We start from the raw sequence: 12,510 nt of genomic DNA, 5'->3' as shown, positions 1-12,510 counted from the left end.
AAACTGTATCGCAAATTTAACTACCCCTCAGTAACTGGTAATGTCAAAACGAAATCGCCTGAAAAACTATTGAAACTGGCAACACAAGTTGATAGATTATTGATTTTAAATAACAGTTACCATAACCTTGGTTACTGCATATTGGAGACTTGGGAAATGTAAACAAAACAAACTGCCTCGAGTGGTATTGTCATTTAGTTTAATCGGATAGAGGTCTTCGTTAAGGCTTGCTGGTGCTCGAACATATTAAAAATGACTTTCAGACAATTTAATATTCGTGGATGTTTATTAAATAGTTCAACGTAACCATACTTAGATCTATAATGACTATCTGCTATGTAAATGAGTTTTTCAATGATGTTAAGTTTTGCAGTCATTCAATCCGTCATTGCGAAACTTTTTATTAGTCCGATTATCAGAATTTAGTATTGAAAGCATATTTGTTATTTTCTAATGACTTTCTAAAGTAAAACCATTTCAATTCGCCCCTTATTCCAAATCGTTCAACCCTCTCCGCTAATAAGCATATATGTTGTGAAACAATGCCCTGTTATATTTTGGAAACTACTCTACTTCTACTCTCAGTGATTTGAGGTCTCCGCAAAGTGCGTGTATACTTCGATGAATATGAAAGGCACTTGAACAGCACGGGAATCAAATTTCTCAGTATATTAGATCTGATCGAAATTATAGGTTTTGAAGTGCACATCGAAAGCCTCCAGTGCAAACAGGTCTCCTTCAAAAAATTTGATTATTTGTGTCTCAAACAGAAAACAGACTGTAACTACGGTCTACCGTAAGGCTGCTGGAACTTGTTGAAGTAGTCGAATGTAAAGAGTGTCGGATACAATTCAACAATGAAGTCTCATTTTCATTTCGTGAAGACTGGTACTAACTTCCGGGTTGGTTGACAGTATGTTAAGCAAAAGTGATTTGTTTCGGAAACTCGACTGGATATTTCTAAAAAGAAAGACCATCATCATGGATGAGTTAGATGACTACACTGCAGATAAAGCTAATGGGTAGCTGTGAATGATATAGGATGACGCCTTTCTGTCGCAACACTACTTCTAGTACCAGATTTGGTTATTGTACTATTGTGGTTGGCGAAATCCAAAAAGAACGTTGAAACAAAATTTAATTTTATATAAAAGTTTGACAACTTTCTCAAATGATTTGTTTATTTATTTTGGCGCTCCTTGGTAACTAGTTCATAGCAACTTAAACAGTGTTGCTCAAGAAGATTATTTTCATGATTATCGAGGGGTCGCTATATTTATGGTAACTGGCGGTAAATCACTCACGAACACTTTTTGTTCAGATTTTTCTTCGGAGTGCCTGGTCGTGTCGTCGATTGGACCACAGTTGAACGTTTTTTTCCTAAGAGGGCAGTACACTGACACCAGCATGCTGGCAGCCAGCAGAAGTGTAAACGGGGCATTAGGACCAATTTCGGACCAGCTCGTGATTGGTTGAAACTGACATAAGCAAGTACAAGTTGTTGAAATCAAGATTACTGCAGGGTGGTAGAAAAAGTGTTGTCAGTATCGTCGGTAACAATGTTGCTTGATATTTTATTTTTCGGGTCATCTTCAAAATTATTGATTTCAAAAGGATTTAAGTTCAATTTTTTTTTAAATTCTGTCAATGCGGAAAGTATACGAGTACATTTAACAATCACTGGATGATACAAAGAGAAAGCCTGAAATCACGAAGTGTGATATGGACGAGAATATTGATTATGTTGGTTGAGAATAGCACCCAATCTTTGGATACTTCTGTATGTTATTATTTTTCTCAAATAGAATATGTTGAATACTTTAGTTAATAAAGCTGCAAAAATTAATTATTCAAAATTGAGGGTTTTAGAAAAATTTTATTAAGCTGTTTCAACTAAACGTTTTCTTCAAAACAAACATCTGATCAAAATGAATCCAGAGCTATATTTTTGACCGATATAACATTTGTCTAAGTGTTTTCAAATGATAAATAATTACATGTTATAAGGGGAGAAAGTTTTCAGAATGAACAATTATCTCTACTGGCAACAGTGATCGCGAGGCTTTTTTTATTTACAGCAGGGAGAAACCGGAATAAGAAGAAATATTTTTCTGGAAAAAGAAGCCAGTTGTCTGGTGCTGTCTTAGGTAAGGAAGGGCGATCTATATTAGTTTCGCCCTTCTTTGAAAACCAGCTGAAGAAACAGATTTTTCCATTAATAGTACACTCAAAAAATAAATCACATTAGTTTTATGGGATTACTCACGTAAATGCAGAGCTTCATCTGGACATCTGGAAACCAAGTACAAGCTATGTGATTTTCACATAATCTTCAAATGGAGAGTCCCATGATCGAAGTTTAAGTGAATTTGCTCTATGAAAATTTCAAATCTCAAAATGGCTGACATGTTAGTGGCAGGCTTGAACATAATGCATTCGTTATTGGAAGTTTTTAAAGGTAAGTAAAGTTTCAAAACAGCCCTGACCTGGAAGGATTCTTAGTGTCAGTAGGATCCATAGTACTAGCCATGCAATGATTATGTACAATAAGAATCGGCTGCGAACTCTGTTGAAACAGAAAGGCCAAATTCCACGAAACGAATGTAATGCCCGGACTTTGCTTCTACAGTTTCAAAACTAGTGTATATACAATTTTGCGTTTAGTTTTAGTAGAATGCGATATTGGCTTGTTCGAGCTCTTAATCTCCGGAAGTATTTAGAACCAACAGCATACGAAAATATTTTCGATCTTATAATTTCCGGGAGAAAACAAAATGTATATAAATAATTCAAGTTTGAAGTAAGAATTTTTGATTAATTGATTTATATTTTCAGAAATCATAAATAGAAAAACTTCTGTCGGTACCGTCGACTCTATTGTTTACAAAGGAATTAACTACAAAATAGGACAGTTTGTCATATTTTTTTTTATCGGATCAAGCTGTACTCTATGAAATCAGAGATTTTATCGTTAGATTAAATATTTCACTTGATTTTGCAATTATGGGTAGTCATTGGTCAAAATGAGCACTATGTCGCGTTTGAAACATCAGGTTCATTATTACTGGTATTGATTATTTTAATCGACGACCAACAATAGTTTTAAATGTAGATAATGAGTTTATACTTAGAGTTAAGTATAAGTTTAATTTCATTGAGTTACTATTCGTTAAGGTTGATGATGTAACCATTAATATGTAAATAGATGTAAAATAACAAGCGATCCGTTAGAAATGCATTCTGCAAATAAATGCCTTTTTAATGTTAGTTTTAACTGAGTTTTATATACTATACAATCATGTACCATTTCATGTAATTATTATGTGATTTTCCTATGCTCAATAAAGATGTTTAAGTCATGTAACTATTACGTGAAGTTCTGTTAAAACATATGAAAATCACGTTGTATTCAACGGACAAGTGATATATTATTTACCTATCGAAAAAGATGCATGATATATGAACAATCCGATACAATTCATTTATCTACCCCATAGAATTTATGTGAAAAGTTGGGTGGATGAGATTCATGTATGTTTTCAAGTAGAATTAAGGTGATTTTTTTTTGAGTGTATAACTCTGCGTGTAAACAGAGTTGCCAGGATATTTTTTCAAAAACCTACCAATACTCAAACATTTATCTGGGTTTGTCTGGGTTTCAGGAATTGACATATTGTCGCAAAACTGAAATGTAGAGGCGCTGCTTGTTAAGAGATGATACTTTCAGCAAGAGCTGTCAAATCGGTAGGAAAATTTCTAATTACTTCACCTTTTCTACAATTTCTTATGAATACGGGCAACTCCATTTGAAAAATCATACACTCAAATAAAAACACGCTTAAAAATAGTTACTCAAAAATGAGTAAGATCTCACTCATCTACAGAAAAAGTGGAACAACTCTAATTTAGAGTAACTCCGAAGTTACTCAAATTTGAGTTCTTCCACTGGAAACGATATTTGGGTAAAATCTACTTATTTACTGAGTAATACTTTATTTGTACATGAACCAAAAATAGAGTAACTATCACTCAAATTTTGAATGAAATTTTATTTCACATTAAAATTACATACACTTATTCCTCAGAAATACACTTATTCCTCAGAAATGACATTTCAGCATATTCGGTTTCATTCTAAAGCACAACACGGAGTTTATCATTCCGGTTTTTGCAGACACAACACCGTTTGTGTTGAGCGACTCACCCTCGAAATACGCGATCTCACTAACAAAATATACAACCTGTTGTTACAAATGGTTATTACAACTTTTAGACTGATCTTGGGAATAGTAACAAAAAAAACGAGTTATTGCGTTAAACTCAAATTTAGAGTAGGAGTTACTCAATATCATTGATGATAACTACTCAATTTTTGACGTTTCCATGTATCATTTGAAAATGAGTAACTAGTACTCAAACTTTGAGTAACTTTTTCTAAGCGTGTAGAATGGTTCCAAATGTCAAATTGCATATTTTACGTGACGAAAATGAATGTTATACGAACATCCCCTAAAATGAATAGAGTCATCACATAAGGTTTACGTGAATTGACCAAACGTCAAACAATCTACGTGAATTTCCAGTGTAAAAAACTCGATTTTGAAAATGGCGAGCAGTGGCCCTCGAAGTGTAACTAGTGTAAATATTTGCGAATTATTTAATTACAATTTTTTACTCCATCGACCGGACCATTCCAGTATGAAAGTTTCCATGTGTTCAACTGGACCGAGTGCCTGCGTGAGTCCGGAAGTTTACCCGCTCCTGCCGAATGCTTCAAACAGGCCGTCGGTATGAAGCTAGAGACACTGGAACCATGTAATGCGACTTCAACCTGCATCGGTAGTGTTGTGGGAGTTCTTGGATCTTGACTGCGGCTTCGGTTGGATGGCAGTGACAACATAAACGATTTCTGGAGGCTTGTCGATTTGAGATACCACGACGTTATTAGTTGCTTTTTAAGCCATTATAATTTTATGACAATTTTTTGATATAAATGTTTTATATTTCATGGCATTTTTCATTTCATAGATTTATATCAAGATCTGGCATCTCCCTTTCGACATCAACCAATATATAAAATAGTAATTTTCTGGTATCTAAATTTGATACGAACTGATAGATGAATGTGATAGATGTTACATTTTACCTATGAAACACGTATCTTTTACTGGATTATGTATAAAACAGCTTTTAAAGTCCATTAAAACCTACGTGAAATGATGAGTAGAAAATGTAAGTGTTACTACTTTGTAAAATAATTTCTATTCATGTTTCAAAAGAACCAGAAATCAGTAATAATTTTCATCGCTACTAGCTTTGACGCTTTGTTGAAAACGTAGCACATCCCTACATATGCGAGTTGTTTATAGCGAGAAAAGGAAAAAAGAAAACAGAATTTTAACAAAACTCGAACGAAATCTCGCGAAAGAAATACTTTCTAACTGATATTTTTCGCCAAATGCATAGTAAAATCATTTACCTACAATCGTATGTTTTTGATTTTTCGTGAATTGGGTTAGTATTTTAGAAATTTGCAATTTAGGGTGAAATTTCGGCGACAAAGCAAGAGGAAGCAGTGAGTTGTCTTGCTTCGACCTGACCACGGCGAAGCGCTACCTTAAAACGGATTTCCAAAGAGGCTTAAAAGCTTTTTCGTATGAGCAAACTATTAGTATTAGTGACAAGAAGCAGTCTCGGCATAAAATGCCTTTTGCGGAATTTGATCTTAATGTTCTTACAGACAGATGGAAAGAATTATTGCTCATCGAATATACAATTCTACAGCCATCATGTTTATTTTATTGTCGATATTTAATTTTATTCGTGGAATACAGATTTTTTATTCAGAGTAAGACAAATTTCCTATGAAAAAATCTGGCATCTCTGCTGCAGACAGAGTGGGCGCGAGAAGTTGTTCCGAGCTGGTGACATTAGCACACCTAAAGGGGAATTATATTATATTATTATGTTTATTTTATTGTCGATATTTAATTTTATTAGTGGAATACAGATTTTTTATTCAGAGTAAGACAAATTTCCTATGAAAAAATCTGGCATCTCTGCTGCAGACAGAGTGGGCGCGAGAAGTTGTTCCGAGCTGGTGACATTAGCACACCTAAAGCGGGAATTATATTAGCATCAAATCATTCAGAACCTACCAGACTCGAGAAATTCGCTCACCTTTCACTCTCCCTTTGATTTGCTATTGCCCCGTTTACTCTTCTGCTTGCTGCCAGTATGATGGTGCCAGTGTACTGCCCTCTTAATAAAAAACGTTCAACTGTGGACCAACTTATTAGATCAAAGAAAGACCACTGTTGAACGTTTTTTTTTTTTCTAAGAGTGCAGTACACTGTTACCAGCATGCTGGCAACCAGCAATAGTGTGAACACTACATGTAAGTCAATTTCCCGCGCCAAGTTCGGTTCAACTTACGGCCACCAGACTGTGTCTGCAGGCTAAATAACCAGATCTTTTGCCAGATTAAACCAATATCAGATTAAACATATTTGACTGGATTTTAACACCAGATTTGTACGCTTTTTGCCTTTAGAATTTAAGTGGTGAAACCTTATTATTTGCTCTGGAACATAAAGCCCAGTAAAAATTTCCTTGTATATGTTTTTTTTATGCAAAGTTCCAGAGTTAAGCGGTTTTCCTTCTGCGTTTTTTGTATGCGTGGGATCTTGACACCCTGATATTTCGCATAAAAAAAATCGCATAAAAAAGCCGCATAAAAAAGATCACATAAAAAAAGACCTTAGTGTATAAAGGGTGAAACAGTCATTCATAAGCCATTTGTTTACGTAATTTGAAAATGGCGAGCAGTGGCCCTTGAAGTGTAAGTAGTGTAAATATTTGCGAGTTATTTAATTACAATTTTTTACTCCATCGACATCCATCCATCCATATGAAAGTTTCCATGTGTTTAACTGGACCGAGTGCCTGCGTGAGTCCGGAAGTTTACCCGCTCCTGCCGAATGCTTCAAACAGGCCGTCGGTGTGAAGCTAGAGACACTGGAACCATGTAATGCGACTTCAACCTGCATCGGTAGTGTTGTGGGAGTTCTTGGATCTTGACTGCGGCTTCGGTTGGTTGGCAGTGACAACATAAACGATTTCTGGAGGCTTGTCGATTTGAGATACCACGACGTTATTAGTTGCTTTTTAAGCCATTATAATTGTATGACAATTTTTTGATATAAATGTTTTATATTTCATGGCATTTTTCATTTCATAGATTTATATCAAGATCTGGCATCTCCCTTTCGACTTCAACCAATATATAAAATAGTAATTTTCTGGTATCTAAATTTGATACGAACTGATAGATGAATGTGAAATGAACAGTACATTACATTTTACCTATAAAACACGTATCTTTTACTGGATTATGTATAAAACAGCTTTTAAATGCCAGTCCATTAAAACCTACGTGAAATGATGAGTAGAAAATGTAAGTGTTACTACTTTGTAAAATAATTTCTATTCATGTTTCAGTAGAACCAGAAATCAGTAATAATGTTCATCGCTACTAGCTTTGACGCTTTGTTGAAAACGTAGCACATCCCTACATATGCGAGTTGTTTATAGCGAGAAAAGCAAAAAAGAAAACCAAATTTAACAAAACTGGCACGAAATCTCGCGAAAGAAAAGCTTTCTAACTAATATTTTTCGCCAAATGCATAGTAAAATCATTCACCTACAATCGTATGTTTTTGATTTTTGTAAATTGGGTTAGTATTTTAGAAATTTGCAATTTAGGGTGAAATTTCGGCGACAAAGCAAGAGGAAGCAGTGAGTTGTCTTGCTTCGACCTGACCACGGCGAAGCGCTACATAAATACGGATTTCAAAAGAGGCTTAAAAGCTTTTTCGTATGAGCAAACTATTAGTATTAGTGACAAGAAGCAGTCTCGGCATAAAATGCGGAATTTGACCTTTCTGTTCTTACAGACAGATGGAAAGAATTATTACTCATCGAATATACAGGGTGATTTTTTAAGAGCTTGAGAACTTTTTTAAACAATGAAACGCATAAAATTAGCAAAATCTCATCGGTTCTTTATTTTAAACGTTAGATTGGTACATGACATTTACTTTTTGAAGATAATTTCATTTAAATGTTGACCGCGGCTGCGTCTTAGGTGGTCCATTCGGAAAGTCCAATTTTGGGCAACTTTTTCGAGCATTTCGGCCGGAATAGCCCGAATTTCTTCGGAAATGTTGTCTTCCAAAGCTGGAATAGTTACTGGCTTATTTCTGTAGACTTTAGACTTGACGTAGCCCCACAGAAAATAGTCTAAAGGCGTCAAATCGCATGATCTTGGTGGCCAACTTACCGGTCCATTTCTTGAGATGAATTGTTCTCCGAAGTTTTCCCTCAAAATGGCCATAGAATCGCGAGCTGTGTGGCATGTAGCGCCATCTTGTTGAAACCACATGTCAACAAAGTTCAGTTCTTCCATTTTTGGCAACAAAAAGTTTGTTAGCATCGAACGATAGCGATCGCCATTCACTGTAACGTTGCGTCCAACAGCATCTTTGAAAAAATACGGTCCAATGATTCCACCAGCGTACAAACCACACCAAACAGTGCATTTTTCGGGATGCATGGGCAGTTCTTGAACGGCTTCTGGTTGCTCTTCACTCCAAATGCGGCAATTTTGCTTATTTACGTAGCCATTCAACCAGAAATGAGCCTCATCGCTGAACAAAATTTGTCGATAAAAAAGCGGATTTTCTGCCAACTTTTTGGTAATAAAATTCAATGATTTGCAAGCGTTGCTCGTTAGTAAGTCTATTCATGATGAAATGTCAAAGCATACTGAGCAAATAATAATGCATGAAAATCATAACCTCAAAAAATCTGAGCAAATACTAATGCATGAAAATCCTAACCTCAAAAAAATCACCTTTTACAAATCTACAGCCATCATGTTTATTTTATTGTCGATATTTAATTTTATTAGTGGAATACAGATTTTTTATTCAGAGTAAGACAAATTTCCTATGAAAAAATCTGGCATCTCTGCTGCAGACAGAGTGGGCGCGAGAAGTTGTTCCGAGCTGGTGACATTAGCACACCTAAAGCGGGAATTATATTAGCATCAAATCATTCAGAACCTACCAGACTCGAGAAATACGCTCACCTTTCACTCTCCCTTTGATTTGCTATTGTCCCGTTTACTATTCTGCTTGCTGCCAGTATGATGGTGCCAGTGTACTGCCCTCTTAATAAAAAACGTTCAACTGTGGACCAACTTATTAGATCAAAGAAAGACCACTGTTGAACGTTTTTTTTCTAAGAGTGCAGTACACTGTCACCAGCATGCTGGCAACCAGCAATAGTGTGAACACTACATGTAAGCCAATTTCCCGCGCCAAGTTCGGTTCAACTTACGGCCACCAGACTGTGTCTGCAGGCTGAATAACCAGATCTTTTGCCAGATTAAACCAATATCAGATTAAACATATTTGACTGGATTTTAACACCAGATTTGTACGCTTTTTGCCTTTAGAATTTAGGTGGTGAAACCTTATTATTTGCTCTGGAACATAAAGCCCAGTAAAAATTTCCTTGTATATGTTTTTTTATGCAAAGTTCCAGAGTTAAGCGGTTTTCCTTCTGCGTTTTTTGTATGCGTGGGATCTTGACACCCTGATATTTCGCATAAAAAAGCCGCATAAAAAAGATCACATAAAAATAGACCTTAGTGTATAAAGGGTGAAACAGTCATTCATAAGCCATTTGTTTACGTAAGTTTCGCCTTTCGTGTTCCATGCCAACAAACAATTGTTAGTAAGGAACTAGGACAGGACCTGACAATTGTTAATTTTGAAGATGACCCGAAAAATAAAATATCAAATGTCAAGCTACTGCCCTCCTAGGAAAAAAACGTTCAACGGTGGTCCTTCGTTGGTCTAATACTTTGTATCATTGGACCACAGTTGAACGTTTTTTTCCTAAGAGGGCAGTATACTGACACCAGCATGCTGGCAGCCAGCAGAAGTGTAAACGGGGCATTAGGACCAATTTCGGACCAGCTCGTGATTGGTTGAAACTGACATAAGCAAGTACAAGTTGTTGAAATCAAGATTACTGCAGGGTGGTAGAAAAAGTGTTGTCAGTATCGTCGGTAACAATGTAGCTTGACATTTGATATTTTATTTTTCGGGTCATCTTCAAAATTATTGAGTTCAATAGGCATGCTGGCAGCCAGCAGAAGTGTAAACGAGGCATAAAAGTGGATTAACAATTGTCAGGTCCTGTCCTAGTTCCTTACTAACAATTGTTTGTTGGCATGGAACACGAAAGGCGAAACTTACGTAAACAAATGGCTTATGAATGACTGTTTCACCCTTTATACACTAAGGTCTTTTTTTATGTGATATTTTTTATGCGGCTTTTTTATGCGAAATATCAGGGTGTCAAGATCCCACGCATACAAAAAACGCAGAAGGAAAACCGCTTAACTCTGGAACTTTGTATAAAAAAACATATACAAGAAAATTTTTACTGGGCTTTATGTTCCAGAGCAAATAATAATGTTTCACCACTTAAATTCTAAAGGCAAAAAGCGTACAAATCTGGTGTTAAAATCCAGTCAAATATGTTTAATCTGATATTGGTTTAATCTGGCAAAAGATCTGGTTATTTAGCCTGCAGACACAGTCTGGTGGCCGTAAGTTGAACCGAACTTGGCGCGGGAAATTGACTTACATGTAGTGTTCACACTATTGCTGGTTGCCAGCATGCTGGTGACAGTGACAGTGTCTGGTAGGTTCTGAATGATTTGATGCTAATATAATTCCCGCTTTAGGTGTGCTAATGTCACCAGCTCGGAACAACTTCTCGCGCCCACTCTGTCTGCAGCAGAGATGCCAGATTTTTTCATAGGAAATTTGTCTTACTCTGAATAAAAAATCTGTATTATCTGCATCCACTAATAAAATTAAATATTGACAATAAAATAAACATGATGGCTGTAGAATTGTATATTCGATGAGCAATAATTCTTTCCATCTGTCTGTAAGAACAGAAAGATCTAATTCCGCAAAAGGCATTTTATGCCGAGACTGCTTCTTGTCACTAATACTAATAGTTTGCTCATACGAAAAAGCTTTTAAGCCTCTTTTGAAACCCGTATTAAGGTAGCGCTTCGCCGTGGTCAGGTCGAAGCAAGACAACTCACTGCTTCCTCTTGCTTTGTCGCCAAAATTTCACCCTAAATTGCAAATTTCTAAAATACTAACCCAATTCACGAAAAATCAAAAACATACGATAGTAGGTAAATGATTTTACTATGCATTTGGCGAAAAATATCAGTTAGAAAGCTTTTCTTTCGCGAGATTTCGTGCGAGTTTTGTTAAAATTCTGTTTTCTTTTTTCCTTTTCTCGCTATAAACAACTCGCATATGTAGGGATGTGCTACGTTTTCAACAAAGCGTCAAAGCTAGCAGCGATGAAAATTATTACTGATTTCTGGTTCTACTGAAACATGAATAGAAATTATTTTACAAAGTAGTAACACTTACATTTTCTACTCATCATTTCACGTAGGTTTTAATGGACTGGCATTTAAAAGCTGTTTTATGCATAATCCAGTAAAAGATACGTGTTTCATAGGTAAAATGTAATGTACTGTTCATTTCACATTCATCTATCAGTTCGTATCATATTTAGATACCAGAAAATTACTATTTTATATATTGGTTGAAGCCGAAAGGGAGATGCCATATCTTGATATAAATCTATGAAATGAAAAATGCCATGAAATATAAAACATTTATATCAAAAAATTGTCATACAATTATAATGGCTTAAAAAGCAACTAATAACGTCGTGGTATCTCAAATCGACAAGCCTCCAGAAATCGTTTATGTTGTCACTGCCATCCAACCGAAGCCGCAGTCAAGATCCAAGAACTCCCACAACACTACCGATGCAGGTTGAAGTCGCATTACATGGTTCCAGTGTCTCTAGCTTCACACCGACGGCCTGTTTGAAGCATTCGGCAGGAGCGGGTAAACTTCCGGACTCACGCAGGCACTCGGTCCAGTTAAACACATGGAAACTTTCATACTGGAATGGTCGATGGAGTAAAAAATTGTAATTAAATAACTCGCAAATATTTACACTACTTACACTTCGAGGGCCACTGCTCGCCATTTTCAAAATCGAGTTTTTTACACTGGAAATTCACGTAGATTGTTTGACGTTTGGTCAATTCACGTAAACCTTATGTGATGACTCTATTCATTTTAGGGGATGTTCGTATAACATTCATTTTCGTCACGTAAAATATTCAATTTGACATTTGAAACCATTCTACACGCTTAGAAAAAGTTACTCAAAGTTTGAGTACTAGTTACTCATTTTCAAATGATACATGGAAACGTCAAAAATTGAGTAGTTATCATCAATGATATTGAGTAACTCATACTCTAAATTTGAGTTTAACGCATTAACTCGTTTTTTTTTGTTACTATTCGCAAGATCAGTCTAAAA

At 35.8% G+C, this 12,510-nt stretch overlaps 3 long non-coding RNA genes across 3 annotated transcripts; 1 reads left to right on the top strand and 2 right to left on the bottom strand.

Annotated features, from left to right (window-relative positions):
- Positions 1-267: 267 nt before the first annotated feature.
- On the bottom strand, positions 268-1,532 carry LOC131430025 (uncharacterized). The gene is made up of 2 exons (XR_009229477.1): positions 1,078-1,532; positions 268-960 (listed from the first exon to the last, which is right to left on the bottom strand). It is a non-coding gene; the product is annotated as an uncharacterized LOC131430025 (long non-coding RNA).
- Positions 1,533-4,318: 2,786 nt separating this feature from the next.
- LOC131431759 (uncharacterized) lies at positions 4,319-5,006 on the top strand. The gene is made up of 2 exons (XR_009229721.1): positions 4,319-4,629; positions 4,698-5,006. It is a non-coding gene; the product is annotated as an uncharacterized LOC131431759 (long non-coding RNA).
- Positions 5,007-11,775: 6,769 nt separating this feature from the next.
- LOC131432386 (uncharacterized) lies at positions 11,776-12,434 on the bottom strand. The gene is made up of 2 exons (XR_009229852.1): positions 12,148-12,434; positions 11,776-12,084 (listed from the first exon to the last, which is right to left on the bottom strand). It is a non-coding gene; the product is annotated as an uncharacterized LOC131432386 (long non-coding RNA).
- Positions 12,435-12,510: the final 76 nt, after the last annotated feature.

Source organism: Malaya genurostris, chromosome 2 (assembly GCF_030247185.1).
Source record: "Malaya genurostris strain Urasoe2022 chromosome 2, Malgen_1.1, whole genome shotgun sequence".
Classification (NCBI taxonomy): Eukaryota; Metazoa; Arthropoda; class Insecta; order Diptera; family Culicidae; genus Malaya; species Malaya genurostris.
The sequence above is the reverse complement of the archived record's forward strand: the minus strand, read 5'-3'. Positions and strand labels throughout refer to the sequence as shown.